Source organism: Callithrix jacchus, chromosome 5 (assembly GCF_049354715.1).
Source record: "Callithrix jacchus isolate 240 chromosome 5, calJac240_pri, whole genome shotgun sequence".
Classification (NCBI taxonomy): Eukaryota; Metazoa; Chordata; class Mammalia; order Primates; family Cebidae; genus Callithrix; species Callithrix jacchus.
This window is the reverse complement of record NC_133506.1, coordinates 104,204,918-104,230,049: the sequence shown is the minus strand read 5'-3', so window position 1 is coordinate 104,230,049 and position 25,132 is coordinate 104,204,918. Positions and strand designations below refer to the sequence as shown.

At 42.4% G+C, this 25,132-nt stretch overlaps 1 protein-coding gene across 4 annotated transcripts in view; it reads left to right on the top strand.

Annotated features, from left to right (window-relative positions):
- The first annotated feature begins 26 nt into the window (after positions 1-26).
- TAOK1 (TAO kinase 1) overlaps positions 27-25,132 on the top strand; it is a 168,749-nt gene continuing 143,643 nt past the window's right edge. The window contains exons 1-3 of one of the 4 annotated variants that reach the window (XM_054257064.2): positions 27-688; positions 9,838-9,954; positions 10,771-10,875. The gene's annotated coding sequence lies outside the window, so the exon portion shown is untranslated. Of the gene's footprint in view, positions 689-9,837; positions 9,955-10,766; positions 10,876-25,132 lie in introns of all 4 variants that reach the window. The other 3 variants (XM_054257063.2, XM_054257062.2, XM_035303282.3) reach the window with 3 other exon arrangements.

Below are 25,132 nucleotides of genomic sequence, written 5' to 3'. Positions count from 1 at the left end.
ACGGTCGGGAGGAGGGGAGTGGTGTCGGGGAAGGGGGGGGAACCTGGGCAGCGGCCGGCCTCTGTGGCTTCAGGGCTCGGGCAGAGAGAGGGAGGGTGGCAAAGAGAGTGAGTCGGTGCCGCCGCCTGCCTGAGGAGAGAGGAGGGGTCCCGCCCGCCCTGCGCCCTTCGCGGGCCGAGAGCACTAGGCACTCGCGAACATCTGAGGCCTCCCGGCCCCGGGGGACCCCGCCCCGCCGTCCGCCGGCTGGCCCGCGGCCTCTCTTCCCTTTGTGAGCGCCCCCTTCCCAGGGGTGGTGGTGGTGGCGGAGGGCTGCGCGTGGGCCCGCCCGCCTAGGGGCCGCGGCGGGGGACCGAGAGGGCCTCGGCTGTGTGAGGACAGGAGGCGGCCGAGGCCCCGGCCGGTTCCCCCGAGGCAGCGGCGGCGGCGACTGCTCCCGGCACTTCCCCGCGCCATCTTAACTGAGCCCAAGAGCTGAGGGCGCCTCCTCGACCCCGGTTGTCCCCTCGCCCCCCCCCCCGCCCCTTGTTGCAGATCTTGGGCTTGGCGGCTCGTTGGGGCTCCGGGGGGGGGGCGGCACTGTGTCGCCGGGCCCCCTCCTCCTCACCTCGCCCTCCAGGGTAGCAGCTACCGGAGCGCTGCAGGGGGCTGCGCCTGCCTGCTCCGCCCCGGACCTATCGGCGAAAGGGTAAGGGCACCTCTGCTTTGGGAAAGGGAGATACGGAGGGGGGCGGGGAAATTCGGCCCACTGAGGCCTGTGTGTGGAAGAAGGGATGTGGAGGTGGGGTGGGGGAGGAAGACAGGGAGGGTCTGTGATTCTGTGGGTGGGTTGAAGAGGCTGGTGAGCTGGGCGCCCTCCCGTTTTAAGGGGCTAGAGCAATTCCATTCCTTTTTCCTGAGGGTCACCGGAAGGGGTGGTGGAAGGGGATGTTTCGAGGAAGGTGTGGCCCTCACTGGGAGACTGGGTTGATGTGCACCCCGGTTTAAAGGCACGAGGTCCCTTTCCCTTCTGGTCCTGCTTCTCCCGCTTCTTCTCCTTTGTAGTGTGTATGGATTCTTGGGAAGGGAGACTGCTCTGGGTGTCTTGCTGGGTGGATTCCACCCCCCAGCACAGGAAATCTATACCCCTCTTCTGTAGGGGTGATGGAAGCGTTTCTCTCCCCCTACCCTTCCCCCTTCCTCATCCTCTGGTCTACTGCAGTGCTGCAGAAGTCCAAGGCAGTTTCTTCATACACAGACCCATGTATACACAGAAGGGAGGGGGAGCAGGAGAGGGAAGTAATGGCGCTTCCCTTGAAAAGGTTACTCTTTTTCCTTTGGTTTTAAATTCATGACAGTACCGTTTTAATACTCTTTCCCTGAGATCTGTCCATGGGAAATGTATCTGTATCTATTCCTGGTGTTATTGTTAGGGGACATGGCCTTTCGAGAGGGACCCCGCTTATGTTAGAACGGTTTTGATGTCTTTTTGAGAGATGTCTGGATTGACATTTTTTGTTAGCAGGTTGGATTTTCATTAGAATTCAAAAAAATAATTTTGTACCTCCTCATCCTCATTTCCCTTCTTTTTTTCTATGACTTTTATAGTTCATCAAGAATTACTGGCCGGGCGCAGTGGCTCACGCCTGTAATCCCAGCACTTTGGGAGGCTGAGGTGGGTGGATCACGAGGTCAGGAGATCGAGACCATCCTGGCTAACTCGGTGAAACCCCGTCTCTACTAAAAATACAAAAAATTAGCCGGGCGTGGTGGCACTCGTCTGTAGTCCCAGCTACTCGGGAGGCTGAGGCAGGAGAATTGCTTGAATCTAGGAGTTGGAGGATGCAGTGAGCCAAGATCGTGCCATTGCACTCCAGCCTGGGCGACAGAGTGAGACTCCGTCTCAAAAAAAAAAAAAAAAATTATTAACGATTGTTACATACAGACAGGCTGTTTGATGAACATTTCTCCCTAAGCTGTGAATTTTTAGTGTTAATACTGTTTTGTGTAATATTGAAATTGGAATTTTCTGAAAATGGTTAGGTTACAAACCTTTCTGTAGCTGATGCTTTATTAATCTGCCTAATTATTCTGTAATCTATTTTCTGTAGTCAGTCATTTTTTCACTTCTTTTGCTTTCTATCATATTTGTCTGAAAACAATCTTACCTGGTTTACCGTACTTGTTGGTTTTGTCCTTAGTTGACTAGAAATAAATAAAAATTTAAACATTCTGGAAATGTGCTGCCAAGTGCTTTTTGTGACCAGAGTAGTTTTCAAGTCTCCATGTACTGGATACGTTTTTTTTTCTTTTTAAGTGTTTAGTAAATACTGGTGACGTGATTTCAAAATGTTCCACATATGACTATTAATAGAATTAAATAATTTTTTCACAAAGTGAGGAAGAAGATTAAAATATATACAGATAATGAGTTGTCTTTTCTGTATTTAGTGTTTTAAGCTCTACTTAGTTACTTATTTTTCAATACCTCCAAGTGCCATGTACATTTTATGTTGTCATTAAATGTTGTCCAGTAGAGCTTTTTTGATGTGTTTGTTGCATTCTGAAACCTGTTTTAAGATAGGGATATAAAGATGTTAGTAGCAGCACTAGATACTAGCTTAATTTCTGTCGTTTTATATCATGATTTTGATGTAGGAGACATGGTATGTTAAATACATTTTATTATGTTTTTGTCTCAGAAGATGGAATTCTCTTTGCTTTATTCCCTTTTAATGGTCATCTCAATTCATTGAACTGAAATAACACTATTCATTTGAGTATTTATTTCATGGGACAAAGTTGCATGTTGTTGATATATAGAGTTTTCTCCTTTATGGCACGTTAAGCCAGGAAATCTAATTCTCCATTATTATGGCTTGTTGATAATTGATTCATATATACCAGCATGTGTTGATCCAAGTGTACTGCTCAGTAGAGTGACTGCTTTTACCTTGGTAAGTTGTAGGCAGAGCAGATTTATCAGTAAAGGCTATAAAACTTAAAGGATTTACATAGGGTGTAGGTTAACTATTTACTTGCTTTGTTTCATCATGCTATAACTAATGAGTACTCTTTAAGACAATTGAAAAAAAAAAACCTCTTTCGTAGCTGGTAGAAATGTTGCCTAAAAGTGGAAAAGTATGTTCATGTTCAATTAGATAAATACAGTATTAAGGAAAAATTGCCTGAGGGTTATTTCAGATGACCTCTGATGCCACAGAAAGAAAATGCTGAGAGCTAATAGTCTGAGTTGATTCCAGATTAGCATGGCACTTCTTATGTTTCTAAATAGTTCATCTACAAAATGGCAGTGTACATCACTTCCTGTTCTTTCACAACTGGCTCTTTCACTGGATTCTCTTTTAATGACTTAATTTTTGGCATTCTGATATCTGATTTGTTAATTTGGTTATAATTCTCATGTTTTAAAGGTGGAAGAATTTATGAGAATCAGCTGGATTTAAAGGCTTTTAGTTTAAGATTATTTTGATGGTAACAAAACATTGCTTCCAAACTAAAGGATAGTATTGCAAACGAATTTAAACTCTGAGAGGTATTAAAGAAATACAGCAGTATACAGGATCAAAAATATGAGTGCACTGAATAGAAAAGAATTATCGTATTTTTTATAATGTCGATTTTGGGGAAAGTGTGGATATGGCACATTATTGAATGGGTGTTGATGTAAAATAAGCTTTCTGTGTAACAAGGTATATACATGACATTTGGTACCATGTTATGATGCCATTTTAACAATAAGAAAGCAGCTCATTAGTTACAGGATACTAGAAAGACTGGATGTTCATAACTAACCATAAGAGTATGGTTTATATTAAGAATTTGCCGGTTCTTAGTAGACATGAATATGTAGTAAATCCAGAAGTTATCTAGGGGTCAGTTGTTGGCATTGAAATTAGAGTTGAGATTAATCTGTCTTTCATGTCTTTCACCTGGAAATAATTCTGTGTTTTGCATTTGGCTTATTTGTATATTAAAATTACTTAATTTTTTATTTGTATCTGTCATTATCAGTAATTTCTATTACTTATAACAATTAATGGTACTCATTCAAATTTGATCTTTTAGAAATTAGGAACATTTTTGGTACATGTTAGTTGAGGCTGCTGTTTGGATGAGGATCATGTGTGAACGAATCTCTTCAAAAAAGTGTTATTTCTGGGCTGGGCAAAGTGGCTCACACCTGTAATCCCAGCACTTTGGAAGGCTGAGGTGGGAGGATTGCTTGAGGCCAGGAGTTCAAGAGCAGCCTGGGCAGCACAGTATGACCCTATCTCTATAAAAAATTTTTATTTAATTAGCAGGGGCTAGGTGTGGTGGTTTATGTCTATTATACCAGCACGCTGGGGCGCTGAGGCACGGGATCACTTGAACCTAGGAGTTTGAGGCCAGCCTAGGCAACATAGTGAGAATATTAATGGGACATGAAAAATGAAAATAATAGTGGGGGGTGATGGTGCATGCTTGTTCTAGCTACCGGGGAGGCTGAGGTGGGAGGATTGCTTGAGCCCAGAAGTTGGAAGCTGCAGTGAATTGTGATCATGCCAGTGCAGTCTAGCCTGGCAACAGAGTGAGACTGTTTAAAAACAAAGCAAAAGCCTGTGTTGTGGCTCACACCTGTAATTCCAGCACTTTGGGAGGCCAAGGTGGGTGGATCACCTGAGGTCAAGAATTCGAAACCAGCCTGGCCAACATGGTGAAACCCCATCTCTACCAAAAATAAAACAAATTACCTTGGCATGGTGGTGGGTGCCTGAAATCCCAGTTACTGGGGAGGTTGAGGCAGGAGAATCGCTTGAACCTAGGAGATGAGGGTTGCAGTGAACTTATATCTTGAGACTGCCCTACTATAGCCTGGAGTGGCCCCTGCCCTACAGAGCGAGATTCCATCTCAAAACAAAAGGAAACAAATTAAAAAGTGTTATTTTTCTAGTAAAGTTTTGCATAAGATTGAGATGTTCATTAAGCACAGTGTCAACATATGCTTATCTGCCTTTAGGTATGTGTGCTTTTTTTTTTTTTTTTCAATTTGAGACAAAGTTTTTGCTCTGTTATCCAGGTTGGAGTGCAATAGGGCAATCACATTTCATTGCAGGCTCAGCCTCCTGGGTTCAAGTGCTCCTCCCACATCAGCTCCCCAAGAAGATGGCACTACAGGTGCATGCCACCATGTCTGGCTAATTTTTTTTTATTTTGGTAGAGTTGGGGTTTTGTCATGTTGCCCAGGCTGATCTTGGACTCCTCAGCTCCAGCGATCTGCCTGCTTTGGCCTCCCAAAGTAGTGGGATTACATACATGAGCCACTGCACCTGGCCTGATTTCTATACTTATTAATGGCTGGATTTTAAAAATTATTCTTCAGGTTTTCCTATTATAAAATGTGAGAGGATACAACCTTTATTAGTTCATTCCATTATATTCCATTGTCAAGTTAAAGTATTTTAGTTTTTAATAATACAAATTGATGTTTAATTTCATTAAAGATATTTCATACCTTCTAAAAATCTACATGAATTAAAAAGTTGTGCGGAGGGACTAGCAACAGTTATTTTCCCTTGGGATGTTTCTGTCATCATTTGGTAACAGTTATTTCTATATCAGTCTATTCTGTTTGTGCCAGAAGCAGACTTTTTGTTCTAAAATACAGTCTAAGGCTGTACCTTCTTGATAACAAAATTAAGAAGCCTATAAAAGTTGGAAGAGTGTTTAAAATGTTAAGTACCTGGCATGTAAATAAAGTAAGTAAAAGTACAAATTATTAAGTACCTTGCATAATAGATATATTACAGCCTGCTGAAAGTGCCAGTGACAGTTATGCTGTAGGTTATTATTTAAATATAATGACATTTAATTACCTTCTAACTTATCTTTAAAGCTGAGAAGGAGCTAATTTTTTCTTCTGATAAAATTATTCCATCAAATAGTTTTATGCAGGTTTAGAAGTAGATGAATTACTGCAATGTTTAGAAAGATATTCAAGCTGGGCGCGGTGGCTCATGCCTATAATCCCAGCACTTTGGGAGGCCGAGGCGGGTGGATCACGAGGTCAAGAGATCGAGACCATCCTGGTCAACAAGGTGAAACCCGTCTCTACTAAAAATACAAAAATTAGCTGGGCATGGTGGTGCGTGCCTGTAGTCTCAGCTACTTGGGAGGCTGAGGCAGGAGAATTGCTTGAACCCAGGAGGCGGAGGTTGCAGTGAGCCGAGATCATGCCATTGCACTCTAGTCTGGGTAACAACAGTGAAACTTCGTCTTAAAAAAAAAAAAAAGAAAGATATTCAAAGTTTAGTTTCTGAGAAATATAATCAAATAATAGGATGGAACAAAACTTTGTGGTTTGCATCTACCAATACACTTACTATATATTAATGTCGGCCAGGCGTGGTGTCTCACACCTGTAATCCTAGCACTTTGGGAGACCGAGGCAGGTGGATCACTTGAGGTCAGGAGTTCGAGACCAGCCTGGCCAGCATGGCAGAACTCTGTCTACTAAAAATACAAAAAATTAGCTGTGTATAGTGGTGTGTACCTGTAATCCCAGCTACTCAGGAGAATCGCTGAGGCAAGAGAATCGCTGGAACCAGGGAGGTGGAGGTTGCAGTGAGCCGAGATTGCACCACTGCGTTCTATCCAATGCAACAGAGCAAAACTCTGTCTCAAAAAAAAAAAAAGGCTGGGTGTGGTGGCTAATGCCTGTAATCTCAGCACTTTGGGAGGCCAAGGTGAGTGGATCAGCTGAAGTCAAGAGTTTGAGACCAGCCTGGCCAAAATGGCGAAATCCTGTCTCTACTAAATATACAGTAATTAGCTGGGCATGGTGGCGCACATCTGTAGTCCCAGCTACTCAAAAGGCTGAGGCAGGGGAATCGTTTGAACCTGGGAGGCGGAGGTTACCGTGAGCTGAGATCCTGCCACTGCACTCCAGCCTGGGTGACAGAGTGAGACTTGGATTAAAAAAAAAAGGCTCAGTGCAGTGACTCATGTCTGTACTCCCGACACTTTGGGAGGCTGAGGCAGGTGGATCATGAGGTCAGGTGTTTGAGACCAACCTGGCCAGCATAGTGAAACCTGTCTCTACTAAAAATAGAAGAAATTAGCCAGGTGTGGTAGCTTGTGCCTCTAGTCCCAGCTACTTGGGATGCTGAGGCAGGAGAATTGCTTGAACCCTGCAGGCAGAGGTTGCAGTGAGCCGAGATCACACCGCTGCACTCTAGCCTGGGCGACAGAGCGAGACTCTGTCTCAAAAAAAAAAAAAAAAAGTATATATATGTCACCATTTACTAGTGGAAATGTATAACTACAGTTTTTTTTTTTTTTTTTTTTTAAGGCAGAGTCTTGCTCTGTTACCCAGGTGGGAGTACAGTGGCACAGTCATGCCTCACAGCAACCTCTACCTTCTGGGCTCAGAGCCAGGAGTAGCTGGGACTATAGGCCTGTGCTACCATGCCTGGCTTATTTTTAAGTTTTTTGTAAAAATGGGTTCTCTGTGTTGCCCAACCTGATCTCAAACTCATGGGTGAAGGCAATCCTGCTTCCTCAGTCTCCTCAAGAGCTAGGATTACAAGCATGAGCCACAGTCCCAGGCCTGTGGTAACTTCTTCATTTAACTATTTATGCCTCACTTTTTGTTTTGTTTTCTTTCTTTCTTTTTTTTTGAGACAGAGTTTTCGCTCGTTGCCTAGGCTGGAGTGTGATCTCAACTCACTGCAACCTCCGTCTCCTGGGTTCAAGCAATTCTTCTGTCTCAGCCTCCCAAGTAACTGGGATTACAGGCGTGTGCCACCACGCCTGGCTAATTTTTTTGTATTATTAGTAAAAATGGGGTGTCACCACATGGCAAGTCTGGTCTTGAAATCCTGACCTCAGGTGATCCACCGCCTCAGCCTCCCAAAGTGCTGGGATTACAGGCGTGAGCCACCGTGCCCTTTAATGTGAAGATAGTATATACTGGGTTTAAATAGAATAATTGTTGCTAAGTACTTACTGCCTGATACATACTAATACTCAATAAATTGTTGGCTATCACATACTAGCTGCCTAATAAATATAAATTTTTATAAGTACATAAGAGTCTTTTTTTTTTTTTTTTTTGAGACAGGGTCTCACTCCTGTCACCCAGGCTGGAGTGCAGTGGTACGATCTTGGCTCACTGCAGCCTTGACCTTCCAGGCTCAAGTGATCTACCCACCTCTGCCCCTGCAAGTAGCTAGGACTGCAGGCAAATGACACCACATGGCTAATTTTTGTATTTTTTTGGTAGAGATGAGGCTTTACCATATTGCCCAGGCTAGTATCAAACTCCTGAGCTCAAGCGATTCCACCTGCCTTGGCCTCCCAAAGTGCTGGGGACAGTCTAATATTTAAGGATGAGTTGCGTTATATAATTTTGATTTGCTATTGGATTTATATGTTTGGAGTCTGACATGTTTTTGAAAGAAATGGTTAGACTAACAAGGTAGCTTAGTAACTTTTTGCACCTATAATGGGCTACTATGTAGTACTTAATAGTAATGGGAGTTTTTTTTTTTCCTTTGGGATAGAGTCTCGCTCTGTCACTCAGGTTGGAGTGTAGTAGTGAGATTAAAGTTCAGTGCAGCCGGCCGGGTGCGATGGCTCATGCCTGTAATCCTAGCACTTTGGGAGTCCGAGGTGGGTGGATCACCTGAGGTCAGGAGTTCAAGACCAGCCTGGCTATCTTAAAAAAACAAAAAAATGTTTACTGCAGCCTCAATCTCCTGGGCTCAAATGATCCTCCTGCCTCAGCCACCTCAGCAGCTAGGACTACAGGCATGTACCACCACACCTGGCTAATTAAAAAAATTTTTAGTATAGGCAAGGTCTCACTATGTTGCACAAGTTGGTCTTGATCTCCTGAGTTCAAGTGATTTTTCTGCCTTGGTCTCCTGAGGTGGTGAGATTATTGTAGACATGAGCCACTGTGCCCACCTCTGATGGGAGTTTTTAATCTACCACAGGTTTTCTTTTTCCTTTGCTGGATATAAAGCCTGTCTTAAGAAGACGTTTCAGGCTGGGCATGGTGGCTCATGCCTGTAATTGCAGCACTTTGGGAGGCCAGTGGGGTGGGCAGATTACTTGAGTTCAAGAGTTCGAGACCAGCCTGGCCAATGTGGTAAAACACCGTCTCTACTAAAAATACAAAAATTCGCTGGACGTGGTGGTGAACGCCTGTAATCCCAGCTACTTGAGAGACTGAGGCAGGAGAATTGCTTGAACCCGGGAGGCAGAGGCTGCAGTGAGCTGAAATTAGGCCATTGCACTCCAGCCTGCGCAACAAGAGCAAAACTTCGTTTCAAGAAAAAGCAATTACATTTATTTTCCAGTATTTCCTTTGTTTATTTAAGAAACATTTGGTATCTCTCTTCTACCTCCTGGAGCTCTTTTCACCATCCCTGGCTTTGAAGGCATTCAGAGTACCCATGTTCTTCTAACCTTTTTATTTAGACATCTTTTGTAGGCGTGTCCTTACCTTGAAAGTGGTTTATATTCCAAAATGTATTAATTCAATAGACTTTAAGTGAATATTATGTGCCAGTAAGACAGTATATCAGCCCTGGGAAAAATCTACCTTCTGAATAGTTTTCTCAAGCTAGATATTCGTAGGAAAACAAGGACTTTCCTATGGTTTTTAGTTCCTCCAAGTCAGTGCTTTCAAACTTCAGGTTGTGATACATTAGTGGCTTGTAAATTCAATTTAGTGTGAGTCACAATAATAATTTTTAAAAGTAATGGGGAGTGTCAGTGTGGTGCATAAAGTAAGGGCAAGCAATATTATGGAAAACTTTTACTTGCTTCTTTTTTTTTTTTTTTATGCAGGGTCTTGCTCTGTTGCCCAGGCGGGAGTGCAATGTTGTGATTGTTGCTCATTGTGGCCTCCACCTCCTGGCTCAAACGAATCTCGCATCTCAGCCTTCTGAGTAACTGGGACTACAGGTGTGCATCACCATGCTGGCTAATTTTTGAAAAAATTTTTTTGTACAGACAGGGTTTTGCTATGTTGCCCAGGATAGTCTCAAACTCTTGAGCTTAAGTTATCCTCTTGCCTTGGCCTCCCAAAGTGCTGGTATTATAGGTCTGAGCTACTGTAGTTTGCCTCATTTTTATATGTTCTGGGTACCCAGATACATTTTTAAAAAAATTTCTGTATTAGTTTGTTCTCACACTGTTATAAAGACATACCTGAGACTGGGTAATTTATAAAGAAAATAGGTTTAATCGGCTCATGAGTCTGTGAGCTATACAGGCATCTGCATCTTGGGAGGCCTCAGAAAACTTACCATCATAGCAGAAGGGGAAGCAGGCATATCTTCTCATGGCTGGCAGGAGAGAGAGAGACTGTGTATGTGTGTGCACGCACAGTCAAGTGAGTGAAGAGGGAAGTGCTACAAACTTTCCAACAACCGTGTCTCCTGAGAACTCACTCACTATCAACTAGAACAGCAAAGGAAATCTACCCCTATTATCTAGTCACCTCCCACCAGGTCCCTCCTCCAACTTTGGGGATTATAGTTCAGCATGAGATTTGGGTGGGGACACAGAGCCAAACCATATTACTTTCTTTCTTTTTCTTTTCTCTTTTTTTTTTTTTTTTGAGATAGGGTTTTACTCTGTTGCCCGGGCTGGAGTGCAGTGGGGTGATCATGGCTCACTGAAACTTCTGCCTCTTGGGCTCAAGCAGTCCTCCCACCTCAGCCTCCTGAGTAGCTGTGCCATGACACCTGGCTAATTTTTGTCCTTTTTGTTAGACAGGGTTTCGCCATTGTTGCCCTGGCTGGTCTTCAACTCCTGGGCTCAAGTGATCTGCTCACCTTGGCCTCCCAAATTGCTGGAATTACATGAACCACTGTGCCTAGCGTAAAATTTCTTTTTTTACCTTACCCTTTTACTTCTAATCTGCTGTCTCTGAAGTATGCTTGTTTTAGTTTGCTTTTTCCTTTTTCTTTCAACAACTCTCCTTCGATCTCTACTCATTCATCTCTAGTCTGTTTGGTGGTCGTATTGGTTATATTTACCTACGAAAGGTAACTATACTAATAGCTTGGGAGATGGTGAGGACTTCGTCTAAAAGATCTGGACAGGGTACTAACAGTTTTGGGTAATCATGGTAACTTCTGAGGTTTTTCTGTTGAGGTTTTTGTATGTGTTATCAGGTATCTAATGTCACATGCTATGTGTGAGTGCAGTTTTTCATGAACTGCAGAATTTTTTAAAAAAGAGGACTTTATTTTTTATTTTTATTTTTTAAGGTGGTCTCACTCCGCTTCCCTATGCTGGAGGCCAGTGGCACAATCATGGCTCACTGGAACCTTGACTTCCCAGGCTCAGGTGATCCTTTTCACTTCAGTCTACCAAGTAGCTGGAACTACAGGCATGCGCCACCATACTTGACTGATTTTTTGGTATTTTTTGTAGAGATGAGACCACATTGCCCACGCTGGTCTCAAACTACTTGGCTCAAGTGATCTGCCTGCCTCAGCCTCCCTAAGTGCTGGGATTGTAGGCATGAGCCACCTTGCCTGGCTGAAAACTTTTTTTTTTGAAGCATATTAAGAAAATACCTTTTATTCTCATTTGGGAGCATATATAGATTTAATTTAACCATATTGAAATATGTCTGTTTATAAAATTATTTTGTGACTAATTAAGTATATTTAAAAAATATCAGGCCAGGCGTGGTAGCTCACACCTGTAATCCTAGCACTTTGGGAGGTGGACGTGGGTGGATCACTTGAGATCAGGGATTCAAAACCAGCCTGGCTAACATGCTGAAACCCCATCTCTACTAAAAATACAGAATAATTAGCTGTTGATGGTGGCAGGAGCCTGTAATCCCAGCTACTAGGGAGGCTGAGAACAGGATAATCGCTTGAACCCGGGAGGCAGAGGTTGCATTGAGCCAAGGTCATGCCACTGCACTCCATCCTGGGTGACAGAGTGAGATTCTGTCTCAAAAAAAAAAAAAATTAGTGTGGTACAGTGTGTTACATCTAACCATAATATTTATGTTTTAGTTGATGTTTTTAATTTACTCATGGTAGTAGTTACAAGCCTGTAGTTTGTATTTTGGATTGATTTCTTACAATTTATTTCCACTGAAACTGAGAAAGATTTCAGAAAAAGTTGAGGAACACCATTACTAAACAAGGTCAAGGTTTTTCTGTTTTTAGACTTGGGAAATTTAGTGTTACTGAAAATTGGAAAAGCTTTGTCTTTTTGCCAAAAGCATCCATATCCTTGATTGTACTTGGTAAAGAAATTTTGCTCTTCATTGTTGCACAGAAACTTTGTATAGTATATGTTGTTTTATTTAATATATAGTATTTAAGTAATCTCCTGCTGTGTAAATGGTAGATGATGATGATAGGGGCCATTACATGATAGGAGTATGGTATTACAGTTGGTTTTATTTACTGGAATTTACTAGAATTAGATTTCTGAGTCCTAAAGGGGCAATATATGTGCTCACATTCAGATTCTTTTTTGTTTTTGTGTTTGAGAGAAGGTCTTGCTCTGTCACCCAGGCTGGAGTGTAGTGGCACAATCACAGCTCACTGCGGCCCTAACCTCCTGCACTGAAGCAGTCCTCATACCTCAGCTTACGGAAGTGCTAGGGTTATAGGCATGAGCCACCTTGCCTGGCCTAGATTCTCTACTTTGACATGTGGTTACTAGTGGTAATGATATTTTAATTCTCTAGAAAAGATCAAATAATTTGAAAATTGCATAATTAAATGATCATTTTATCTTCAGTTTGGGTAGTGACAAAGTATTTTTGTGTTTTATGTATGAATGTCCAATTCTATAAAATAATGCCATAAATCTTTAATCAATAATAAAAAGGTTGGCCAGGTGTGGTGGCTCACTCCTGTAATCCCAGCACTTTGGGAGGCTGAGGTGGCAGATCGCTTGGTGTCAGGAGTTTGAGACCAGTCTGGCCAACATCATGAAACCCTGTCTCTACTAAAAATACAAAAATTAGCCAGATGTTGTGGCAGGCACTTGTAGTCTCAGCTACATGGGAGGCTGAGGCAGGAGAATAGCTTGAACATAGGAGGCGAAGGTTGTAGTGAGCTGAGATTGTGCCACTGCACTCCAGCCTGGGTAACAATGCAACACTCTGTCTAAAAAAAAATAATAAAAAGGTTGTAAAAAGGAAAATACATGAAAATATTTCTATTTGAAAAAGAAATGGGCCAGGTGCAATGGCTCATGCCTGTAATCCTAGCACTTTGGGAGGCTGAGGTGGGGGATCACGAGGTCAGGAGTTCGAGACTATCCTGGCTAACACAGTGAAACCCCGTCTCTACTAAAAATACAAAAAATTAGCCAGGCATGGTGGTGCATGCCTGTAATCCCAGCTGCTTGGGAGGCTGAGGCAGGCAAATCGCTTGAACCCGGGAGGCAGAGATTGCAGTGAGCTGAGATTGCACCATTGCACTCCAACCTGGGCAACAGAGCAAGACTCTGTCTCAAAAAAAATATATATAAATGACTGGTTGTGGTGACTTATGTCTGTAATCTCAGCATTTTGGAAGGTTGAGGCAGAAGGTTTGCTTGAGACCAGGAGTTCAAGACCAGCCTGGGCAACGTAGTGAGACACTGTTTCTATAAAAAATATAATAATAATGGTTAAAAAAAAAAAATTTCTTGGGCCTGGTGGTTGATACCTGTAATTTCATCTACTTGAGAGGCTCAGACAGGAGGATCACTTGAGCCCAGGAGGTCAAGGATGCAGCAAACCTTAATCAGGCCACTGTACTCCAGCTTCTTTGACTCTGTGTCAAAAAACAAACAAAAACATGAAAGAAATGCTTTCTAGTAGAGAAATCTGATTGATAACAATGGAAAAGATAGAATTTGGATATTTCTTTGTTTGCATGATATTTTGATTGAATTGATTATACAAACTAATATATATAATAAACTGGTTGGAGAGAGCCACTACATTCAAAAATAGAATAGTTTTACAGGAAAATAGAACTATAGTTGACATGAGTTTTGTTATGAATTTAATATGTATTAGATGGATAAGTCAACAAGTTAGAAGAATAAATTTCACAAGAATTTATTGCTGTGGTGAAAGATGTTATATCAAACCCCTGAATAATGGATTATTGCCAAATGAATTTGTTCTTCCTTTGGTTGAATACATATGAAATGGATGCCATTTAAAATTTAATAATGAAATAATAAAGGTGATGGTTTTAATGTTTTTTGCATTTAGTAGTTTTTGTATTGGAATTAAATTAGGTTAGATTAGATTTCTGCCTATAAGCAGGGCCAAATGTGATTTGTGAAATTGTTTTTAAATGTTTATCAACATGTTGGACTTAGTTTGTAAGTTGTGTGCTTTTCAATAGGAATCAAGGAGCTTGAATTTTAATTTTCTTTTCTTTTTAGATGGAATTGCTCTGTTACCCAGGCTGGAGTGTAGTGGCATGATCGTGGCTCACTGCAGCCTCTGCCTCCTGGGTTCAAGCAATTCTCTTGCCTCAGGCTCTCAAGTAGCTGGGACTACAGATGTGCACCACCACACATGGCCAATTTTTGTATTTTTAGTAGAGATAGAATTACACCATATTTGCTAGGCTGGTCTTGAACTTCTGACTTCAGGTAATCCACCCACCTCAGCCTCTCAAAGTGCTGGAATTACAAGTAAGCCACAATGCCTGACCTTTTTTTTTTTTTAAAACAGGGTCTTGCTCTGTCATCCAGGCTGGCATGCAGTGGCAGCTATTGTGGCTCACTGCAGTTTCAGCCTCCCAGGCTCAAGTGATCCTCCCATGTCAGCCTTCTAAGTACAGGTGTGCATCACAATGCTTGGCCAATTTTTTTTTGTATTATATGTGGAGATGGGATTTTGCCATGGCCCAGGCTGGTCTCAGCTTCTGGGCTCAAGTGATCCTCTGCCTTGGTCTTCCAAAGTACTGGTGTTACAGGTGTGAGGCACCATTTTAGACCTAGAATTTTTTTTTTTTGAGACAGAGTCTTGCTCTGTTACCAGGCTGGAGTGCAGTAGTGCAGTCTCGGCTCACTACAGCCTCTGCCTCCTGGTTCAAGCGATTCTCCTGCCTCAGCCTCCTGAGTAGCTGGGACTGTAGGCATGCACCACCATGCCCAGCTAACTTTTGTATTTTTAGTAGAGATGGAGTTTCACCATGTTGGCCAGGATGGTCTTGATCTCTTGACCTTATGATCCACCCTCCTCGGCCTCCCAAAGTGCTGGGATTACAGGTGCGCACCACCATGCCCAACTGAAACTGTGTCCCTTTAAAAATCCGTTTGGAGCACAGTCATTAAGCCAGTTGGTTTACTCATGCAGTAAATTTGGAAATCAATTTTAATTTAACACTCTTAAGAAATACTCACATAGTTATAATTTGTAATTTGTTGCTGTGTACTATGAAAACACCAAGTAAAAATAGTGATTGATGGAATTTGCTTTTAAAAACCACCAATTGGCTGGGTGCAGTGGCTCATGCCTGTAATCCCAGCACTTTGGGAAGCCGAGGTGGGTGGATCACGAGGTTGGGAGTTTGAGACTCAGCCTGACCAACATGGAGAAACACCGTCTCTACTAAAAATTCAAAAATTCACCAGGTGTGGTGGGCGCGCCTATAATCCCAGCTGCTCGGGAGGCTAAGGCAGGAGAATTGCTTGAACCCAGGAGGTGGAGGTTAAAGTGAGTTGAGATCATGCCACTGCATTCCAGCCTGGGTGACATTGTGAGACTCCATCTCAAAAAAATAAAATAAAATGAAGACCACCAATTTAAGCCAGGTCTGGTGGCTCACATCTGAAGTCCCAGCACTTTGGGAGGCCAAGGCAGGCAGATCACCTGAGATCAGGAGTTTGAGACCAGCCTGGCCAACATGGTGAAACCCTATCTCTACTAAAAATGCAAAAATTAGCTGAGTGTGGTGACTCTCACCTGTAATCCCAGGTACTTGGGAGGTGGAGGTAGGAGAATCGCTTGAACCCTGGAGGCAGAGGTTGCAGTGAGCTGAGATCAAGCCACTGGACTCCAGCCTGGGAGACAGAGCGAGACTCCACCTTAAAAAGGAAAAAAAAAAAAAAAAAAGACCACCAGTTTAGCGAGTAAGTTATGTAGCTTTTATATCAAAGTAACATTCATCAATGAAGCATGTATTTCTTTTATCTTTTGTGTGCTGCATTCTAGGCAGTGTGGTTATTAAAATAGGTTCAGTAATGAACATCTGTATTTATTAATAAATTTTTTTGCTAATGTTATTTTCTTGAGACTGTGCCAGTATACAGAAATGAGTAAGACTTGATCCCTCCCATTTTGTAGTTTAGTAGGGATACAGGCTTGCAAGTAAATACATACAATAGTTTAGTGCAGGGTTTCCCAACCATGGCAGTATTGCCACTTTGGGTAGGGTAGTTCATTGTTGTGGGAATTTGTGCTATGCATTATAGGATATTTTGCAGCATCGCTGGCTTTTACCCATTAGATGCCAGTAGCATTACCCACAGTTGTGACAATCAAAAAATGTTTCAGATATCGCCAAATGTCCCCTAGGGAGCAAAATCAACTGACCGAGAACTTATTTAGCTGTTATACAGGTAGAGTTAAGGGGTGTTTAGGAGTAGTGACTCCTGAGGGAGTGAGATTTTATATGGGTCTTGAAAAAATAATAAAAGTGGAAAGAGTATTATATACCTGAGAGCATGAATGAGCAATATCGAAGAGGGTGATTACCGATCATTTGTGGCTATAGGTTATTTATGTGATTTGGGATGGCTATTTGGTAAAATGAAGCTCAAAATGTACTTTTGGGCCCTATCTTTTTGCTTTTCTTTTTTGAGACAGGGTCTCACTCTTTTGCCCAGGCTGCAGTACAGTGGCACAATCATGGCTCACTGTAGCCTTGACCTCCCTGGCTCAAGCAATTCTCCTACCTCAGAGTAGTTGAGACCACAGGAGTGCACTATCCACCCCCCACAACGCCTCTAACCAAGCAGCTGGGACTCCTGGTGTATACCACCATGGCCGGCTAATTTTTATAGAGACAGGGTTTCTCCATGTTATCTAGGCTGATCTTGAACTCGTGGGCTTAAGCGATCTTCACACCTCAGCCTCCTAAAGTGCTGGGATTATAGGTGTGATCCACCGTACTTAGCCATTTTTCTTTTTTTAAAACTGTTTAATTGAGGTATAATAATTAATGCAGCAAAGTGCATAAATATGAAATGTAAGCCTATTGAATTTTTACAGATGTATATGTTCATGTAACCACCACAAATAACAAGGTATAGAACACTCCTAGTACCTCTTATAGTTCTTTCTTTGTTTTTTTACAGACAGGGTCTTGCTCCTTTGACCAGGCTACAGTGCAGTAATACTATCATAGCTCACTTCAGTCTTGAACTCCTGGGCTCAAGTGATCCACCTCAGCCTCCTAAGATGCTAGAACTGACTGCAGGCATATATAGGGATGGAATTCGCTACGTTGCACAGGATGGTCTTGAACTCCTGGCCTTAAGTCATTTTCCTGCTTTGTGCTCCCAAAGTACTTGGATTATAGGCATGAAATACCATGCCTATCTTTCTTCTTAAAATTTTTATTTTACTGCTTGTTCTTTCTGACTGCTTTTAACAGTAGCTGTCTCTCAACACAATGCTTTTCTCTGTCTCCCTCTCATCCTGCTGACTTCCCAACTCCATCCTTTATACCCAATTGCCTAAGATATCTTTATTTATTTATTTATTTATTAAGACAGAGTCTTACTCTGTTGCCCAGGCTGGAGTGCAGGGGCACAGTCATGGCTCACTGCAACCTCGACCTCCCCAGGTTCAGGTGATCCTTCCACTTTAGCCTCCCTAATAACTGGGACTACAGGGGCCCACCACCACAGCTGACTGATTTTTGTGTTTTTTGTAGAGATGGGTTTCGCTGTATTCCCCAGGCTGGTCACGAACTCCTGGGCTCAAGCAGTTCGCCTGCCGTGGCCTCCCACAGTGCTGGGATTACAGGCCTGAGCCACAATGCCCAGCTGAGAATCTTACTCTTCTTGAAGACATATTGGGGTGAACATATCTAAATCGAGCTAATCTTCTTAATCTTTTGCAAAAGTTTCTGCTTATTTAACTACCTAGTTCAATGTTAATAACATGTTTTGTTTTGTATTTGAGGCAGAGTCTGGCTCTTTCACCCAGGCTGCTGGAGTGTAGTGGCATGCGCTGCAGCCTCGAACCCTTGGGTTTAAGTGATCCTCCTGCTTCAGCCTCCTCCCAAATAGCTAGGACTGCAGGTGCATGCTGTCATTCATCCCTGACTCATGTTTTGATTTTTTGTCGATATTTTTGTAGATACTGTGCCAGGATACAGAAATGAGTCCGATTTGATCCCTCCCTAGACTTGCCATGTTGCCTAGGCTGATCTCAAACTCCTGAGCTCAAGTGATACTCCTGCCTCAGCCTCCCAAAGTAGTGATATTACAGGTGTGTGCTACTGCACCTGGCAATAAGGTTTTATTTATGTATTTATTTATTTTTGATATGGACGGAGTTTTGCTCTGTTGCCCAGACTGGAGTGCAGTGGCGTGATCTCGTCTCACTACAACCTCTGCCTCCCAGGTTCAATCAGTTCTCCTGCCTCAGCCTCCTGAGTAGCTGGAATTACAGGTGAGCGCGACCATGCCCAGCTAATTTTTGTATTTTTAGTAGAGACAGGGTTTCACCATGTTGATCAGGCTGGTCTCGAACTCCTGACATCAAGTGATCCGGCTGCCTCAGCCTCCCACAGTGCTGGGATTACAGGTGTGAGCCAGTGGTGCGGGCTTTTTTTTTTTTTGACACAGTATCTTGCTCTGTCCCCCAGCCTGGAGTGCACTGTGGCAATCTTGGCTCACTCCAGCGTCTGCCTACGGGGCTTAAGCTATCATCTCACCTCATCCTCCCAAGTAGCTGGGACTACAGGCATGCGCTACCACACCTGGCTAATTTTTGTAGTTTTTGTAGAGATGGGATTTCGCCATGTTGCCCAGGCAGGTCTCAACCTCCTGACCTCAAATGATCTGCCTGCTTTGGCTTCCCAAAGTGTTGGGATTATAGGTGAGAGCCACCGCACCTGGCCCATCACATTTTTTTCAATCAGTTTTACCAAGGTATAATTTATTTGCAGTAATTTTACTTTTTTTTTTTTTTTGAGACGGAGTTTCGCTCTTGTTACCCAGGCTGGAGTGCAATGGCATGATCTTGGCTCACCGCAACCTCCACCTCCTGGGTTCAGGCAATTCTCCTGCCTCAGCCTCCTGAATAGCTGGGATTACAGGCACGTGCCACCATGCCCAGCTAATTTTTTGTATGTTTAGTAGAGACGGGGTTTCACCATGTGGACCAGGATGGTCTCGATCTCTTGACCTCGTGATCCACCTGCCCCAGCCTCCCAAAGTGCTGGGATTACAGGCTTGAGCCACCGCGCCGGCAATTTCACATATTTTTAATGCACAGATCAGTGGCTGTAACAATTACTTTAGTACTTTTTATTTCCCCCGCAAAATTGCCTAGGCCCCTTTGCAGTCTCATTTCAGTCTTACTCCTGTGCAGTCACTGCTGTGATTTCTTCTTTTCGTTTTCTTTTCTTTCTTTTTGGGAGATGGAGTCTCACTCTTACTCTGTTGCCCAGGCTGGAGTGCAGTGGTACAATCTCGGCTCATTGAAACCTCTGCCTCCTGGGTTCAAGCACTTCTCCTGCCTCAGCCTCCTGAGTAGCTGGGATTACAGATGCATGCCAACATGCCTGGCTAATTTTTTGTATTTTAGTAGAGACGGATTTTCACCATGTTGCCCAGGCTGGTCTCGAGCTCCTGAGCTCAGGCAATCTGCCCACCTTGGCCTCCCAAGATGCTGGGATTACAGGTGTGAGCTACCACACCTGGCCTCCAATGTGATTTCTATTACTATGAACGAGATTAGTCTTTTTTAGAGTTTCATCGAAATGGAATTAGACAGTATGCAGTTTTGTGTTTGGCTTCTTTCTCTTGGCATAATATTTGCGATATTTATCCATGTTGCACATTTCATTAGTTCATTTCTTTTTATTGCTTAGTAATAGTCCAATGTTTGGCTGTATACCACAGTTTGTTTATATGTTCACCTGTTGATTGATACTTGAATTATTTCCAGTTTTTGGCTATTATGAATAAGATTGCTATCAATATTTGTATATTAGCTTTTTTATGGACATATGTTTTTATTTCTGCTAACTCTAAGTCTTCTATAATTAGAAACTTTGGGATTATTTTTGATTCATTTAATCTCTTTTCTCACTTATATTCACACAATAGTTATGAAGTCATGGGATTTCTTCTTTTGAAATGTGTTTCATTCTTTGTCCTCTTTTCCAAGTATCTGTAACATTCTTGTGAGAGGGTGTGTGTGTGTGTGTATGTGTGTGTGTGTGTGTGTGTGTGTGTGTAGCTTTATTTTAGTAGTAAGGGATGTAAGGATGATTGTGCAGAGGATACATTTGCTCAGTGAGGTTTATAGTCAGGCAGGAATGCTGACATTGAATTTATAGTATGGGGAAAAGGACTATTGCTGTTGGAAGCACTCTGTCCCTAAAAGTTTCATTTTAGTCCTTATTTCTGTTCTGGTCCTATTGTTGCTATTTTTAGTTTGTTTTTTGTTTTCTTGTGTATTCATGGATATTTACGTGGTGTAAACTGGTGAAAAAGGTTATTGTCATGGATGTTCTCATTGCTGTGTGAGCTTGAGCAAAGCACTTAAGCTCTGGCCCTCAGTTCATTGTCTATAAATGGGAATAATCATACTTTCCACACAGTGTTAAAAGGATTAGAGGCCAGGTGCAGTGGCTCACACCTGTAATCTCAGCACTTTGGGAGGCCGAGACAGGTGGATCACAAGGTCAGGAGTTCAAGACCAGCCTGGCCAATATAGTGAAACCCTGTCTCTACTAAAAATACCAAAAATTAGCCGGGTGTGGTGGCATGCACCTGTAGTCCCAGCTACTCAGGAGACTGAGGCAGAAGAATTGCTTGAACCTGGGAGGCGGAGGTTGCAGTGAGCCAAGATTGTGCCACTGCCCTCCGGCCTGGGTGACAGAGAGAGACTCCGTCTCAAACAAGAAAAAAGGGATTAGATGCATTGTTATATGTATAGCTCTTAGTTTAGTTTAGTTTAGTTTTGTTTTCGTTTTTGGTTTGTTTGTGATGGAGTTTCACTCTTACTGCCCAAGCTGGAGTGCAATGGCGCGATCTCAGCTGACTGCAGCCTCCACCTCCCGGGTTCAAGCAATTCTCCTGCCTCAGCCTCCCTAGTAGCTGGGACTGCAGGTGTGTGCCACCACATCCGGCTTGTTTTTCGTATTTTTAATAGAAATGGGGTTTCACCACGTTAGCTAGGTTGGTCTTGAACTTCTGACCTCAGACGATCTGCCTGCTGTGACCTCTCACAGTGCTGGGATTATAGGCATGAGCCACCGAGCCCGGCCTATTTATGTATAGCTCTTAGAATAGTACCTAGCGTATTGTGTTAGATAAGTGTTAGCTAGTATTATTATCTTAATTCTGTGTTACTTAAAAGGCCGTCTTTTCCTCTCCCATTTCAGTTCCTTTTACATATTGATATAAGGCTTTTAATGTAGCATCTTATTTTTTATTTCTACAAACCTAAAAAAGTACTTTCTTTTTTCTTTTTTGAAACAGAGTCTCACTCCGTTGTCTAGACTGGAGTGCAGTGGTTGGATCTCGGCTCACGGCAACCTCTGCCTCTCAGGTTCAATGATTTTCCTGCCTCAGTTTCCCAAGTAGCTCGAACTACAGCACACGCCACCACACCTGGCTAATTTTTTTTTTTGAATTTTTGGTAGAGATCGCGTTTCACCATGTTGGTCAGGCTGGTCTCGAACTCCTGACATCAAGTAATTTGCAAGTCTTGGCCACCCAAAGTGCTGGGATTACAGGCGTGAGCCACTGCGCCTGGCCTACAGAAGTACTTTCTATATCATAATCTGGCAAATATTTGTGTGTACTTGTTTCAGCTCTGATATACAAACAGTAAACGCCTTAAGTGAAATTTTTATACAAATGTATCTACCACTTAGATTAAATTATAGGTTTCCAACATTCTTGAAGGCTCCCCCTTGTTCCTTCTCCCTCAATAACCATCCCTCTGTATCTGTTCTGACTCTTTACCATAAATAATCTTTGCATATAATTGTTTTGTTTGGTTTTTAAGATTATCTGTGACTGACCCCTCCATATCTATACAGCCTTCTTTTTCTCTCTGTCTCTTCTTTTGTCTCTCTTGTTTGTTCTCTTTTTTTTTTTTTTTTTTTTGAGGCGGGGTCTCACTCTGTTTCCCAGGCTAGAGGGCAGTGGTGCGATCTCTGCTCACTGCAACCTCCATCTCCCAGGTTCAAGCGATTCTCCTGCCTCAGCCTCCCAATTAGCTGGGACTACAGGAATGCGCCACCATGTCTGACTAATTTTTGTATCTTTAGTAGAGACAGGGTTTCGCCATGTTGACCAGGTTGGTCTCGAACTCCTGACCTCAAGTGATCTGCCCACCTCGGCCATCCAAAGTGGTGGGATTACAGGTGTGAGCCACCATGCCCGGCCAATACAGCCTATTTCTGATTACTGTGCAGCACACTTCTTTGCTTCATGATGTCTCTTTTAGTGCCCTGTTGGTTTCGTCTCTTCTTTCCGTCTGTCCATTCAAGTCATCTTCCATGAGGTTGTCCCCAACTGCATCAGCTTACACTGTCCTTGTTCTCTAAGTTCTTTTTGGCTCATTGATCAGTGTCCCAGTTTAGTACTTAATGAGTTATTTTCCTTTTTTTAAGTACTTAATTGTCTTAGCTTTTACTAGGACTATGGTTATTTTGTGTCCCTCCCATTTAATGTCTAGCATAGGATATATGGTACTAATTGTTGAATGGATTCTAAATGGATTTTAAAAGTTTAAGTTCTTTAAGTGTTGGATAGCAGCTACCAGTTATAGTAGAGAATTTGGCAGTGAACTAGAGCAATTATTTACAAAACTAAAGTAAAAAGCTCTGCATAGTTTCATGAACTGATATAAATCTTTATGCTATTCCACTGTATTAGACTGTAGTCGAATCAGAAATGCTGAACCTATGGGAATTGCTTTTGTGGGTTACAGTATGTCTGTGAACTTCCTGAAGTTGTGTACAATTTGGTATGAATATGCACATAGGCATTTTTCTAGGGTAGGAATTAATACCTTAATTGGCTCTTCCAAGGTATCTGTGACTCAAAAAATTAAGATCCTGTGATCTAGCAAAAAATATCATTTTACAGATTAGACAACTGAGACTCAGAGAGAAGACACAAGAGGAATGGCTTACTCATATAGTCATTGTTATTTATAATGGTGATCCTGAGTCAACAGGAAAATATTAATTAGGTTCAATCTGGTCTGCCTTATAAAAAGGGAAATAAGACTTTATGGAAGTGTCTAATACAGTTAGGAAATGTTTCCATCCCAGATGGCTAAAGTAAACTTTAAAAAATTGAGGTGAAATTCACATAATATAAAATTAATCATTTTAGGCTGGGTATGGTGGCTCATGCCTGTAAGCTCGGTACTTTGGGAGGCCAATATGGGTTGATTGCTTGAGCTCAGGAGTTCAGACCAGCTTGGGCAGCATGGTGAAACCTTGTCTCTATAAAAAGTGTAAAAATTAGCTGGGCGTGGTGGCAGGTGTCTGTAGTCCCAGCTGCTTGGGAAGCAGAGGCCAGAGGATCACTTGAGTCTGGGAGGTGGAGGTTGTAGTGAGAGGAGATCATGCCACTGTACTCCAGCCTGGGTGACAGAGTGAGACCTTGTCTCAAAAAAAAAAATTTTTTTTTAATCATTTTAAAGTGAGCAGTTCAGTGGCATTTAGTACATTCATAGTATTGTATGCCTACCCATGTGTATTCCAAAGCATTTTCCTTAATCCTCAAGCAAACTCTGCACCCATTTATTGTAGCAGTTGCTGCCTATTTTCCTCTCTCTTCTGTGTCTGATAATCACCAGTCTTTGTTCTATGTCTGTGGATTTGCCTATTCTGGATACTTCATTAAAAAGGAATCATACAGTATTTGACCTTTTGTGTCTGACTTCTTTTATTTAGCATAATGTTTTGGAGCTTTATCCAACATGGAGCATGTATCAATACTTTATTATTATTATTTGAGATGGAGTCTGGCTCTGTTGCCCAGGCTGGAGTGCAGTGGCACGAATTCAGCTCACTGTAACCTCCACCTCCTGGGTTCAAGCTATTCTTCTGCCTCAGCCTCCTGAGTAGCTGGGATTATAGGCACGTGCCACCATGCCCAGCTAATTTTTGTATTTTTAGTAGAAATGGGGTTTTACCATGTTGGCCCGCCTGGTCTTGAACTCCTGACCTTAAGTGATCCACCCACCATGGCCTCCCAAAGTGCTGGGATTACAGGCGTGAGCCACCATGCCCAGCTGTTTAATACTTTTTGGCTACTATAAATAGTGCTAATGTGAGCATACTTGTATGTTAATATGTACTGTTTTCAGTTCTTTTCGATATATACCTAGTAGTGAAATTGCTGGGTCATATGATAATTCTGTGTTTAACGTTTTAAGGAATGGCCACCTATTTTCCATAGTGGCCGAACCATTGTACATTACCATCAACAATGTATGAAGGTTCCAGTTTCTTCACATCCTCTCCAGCAATTAATTCCCAAAAAAACAATTTTATAGCCATCCTTTTGATTGTGAAATGGTACTTCTTTGTGGTTTTGATTTGCATTTCCCTGGTGACTAATGATGCTGAGCATCTTTTCATGTGCTCATTGGCCATTTGTTTATCTTCTATGGAATATAGAATTCTGCTTCAGTTAGCAAGAAAAATCTTTGAAGATATAAAGTATTTGGTGTTTCTATATAATTGTCAAACTGGTACAAATAAAAAATACTGTGGTAAATAAAAAGAGAAAATATGGTGAACTGGTTTAAACTTGGAAAGGAAGTTAAAAACCCTTCTAACATTATGTACAGTTATAAACTTTAATGCAAAAAATGCAAAAATAGCCAGGTGTGGTGGTGTGCGCCTGTAATCCCAGCTACGTGGGAGGC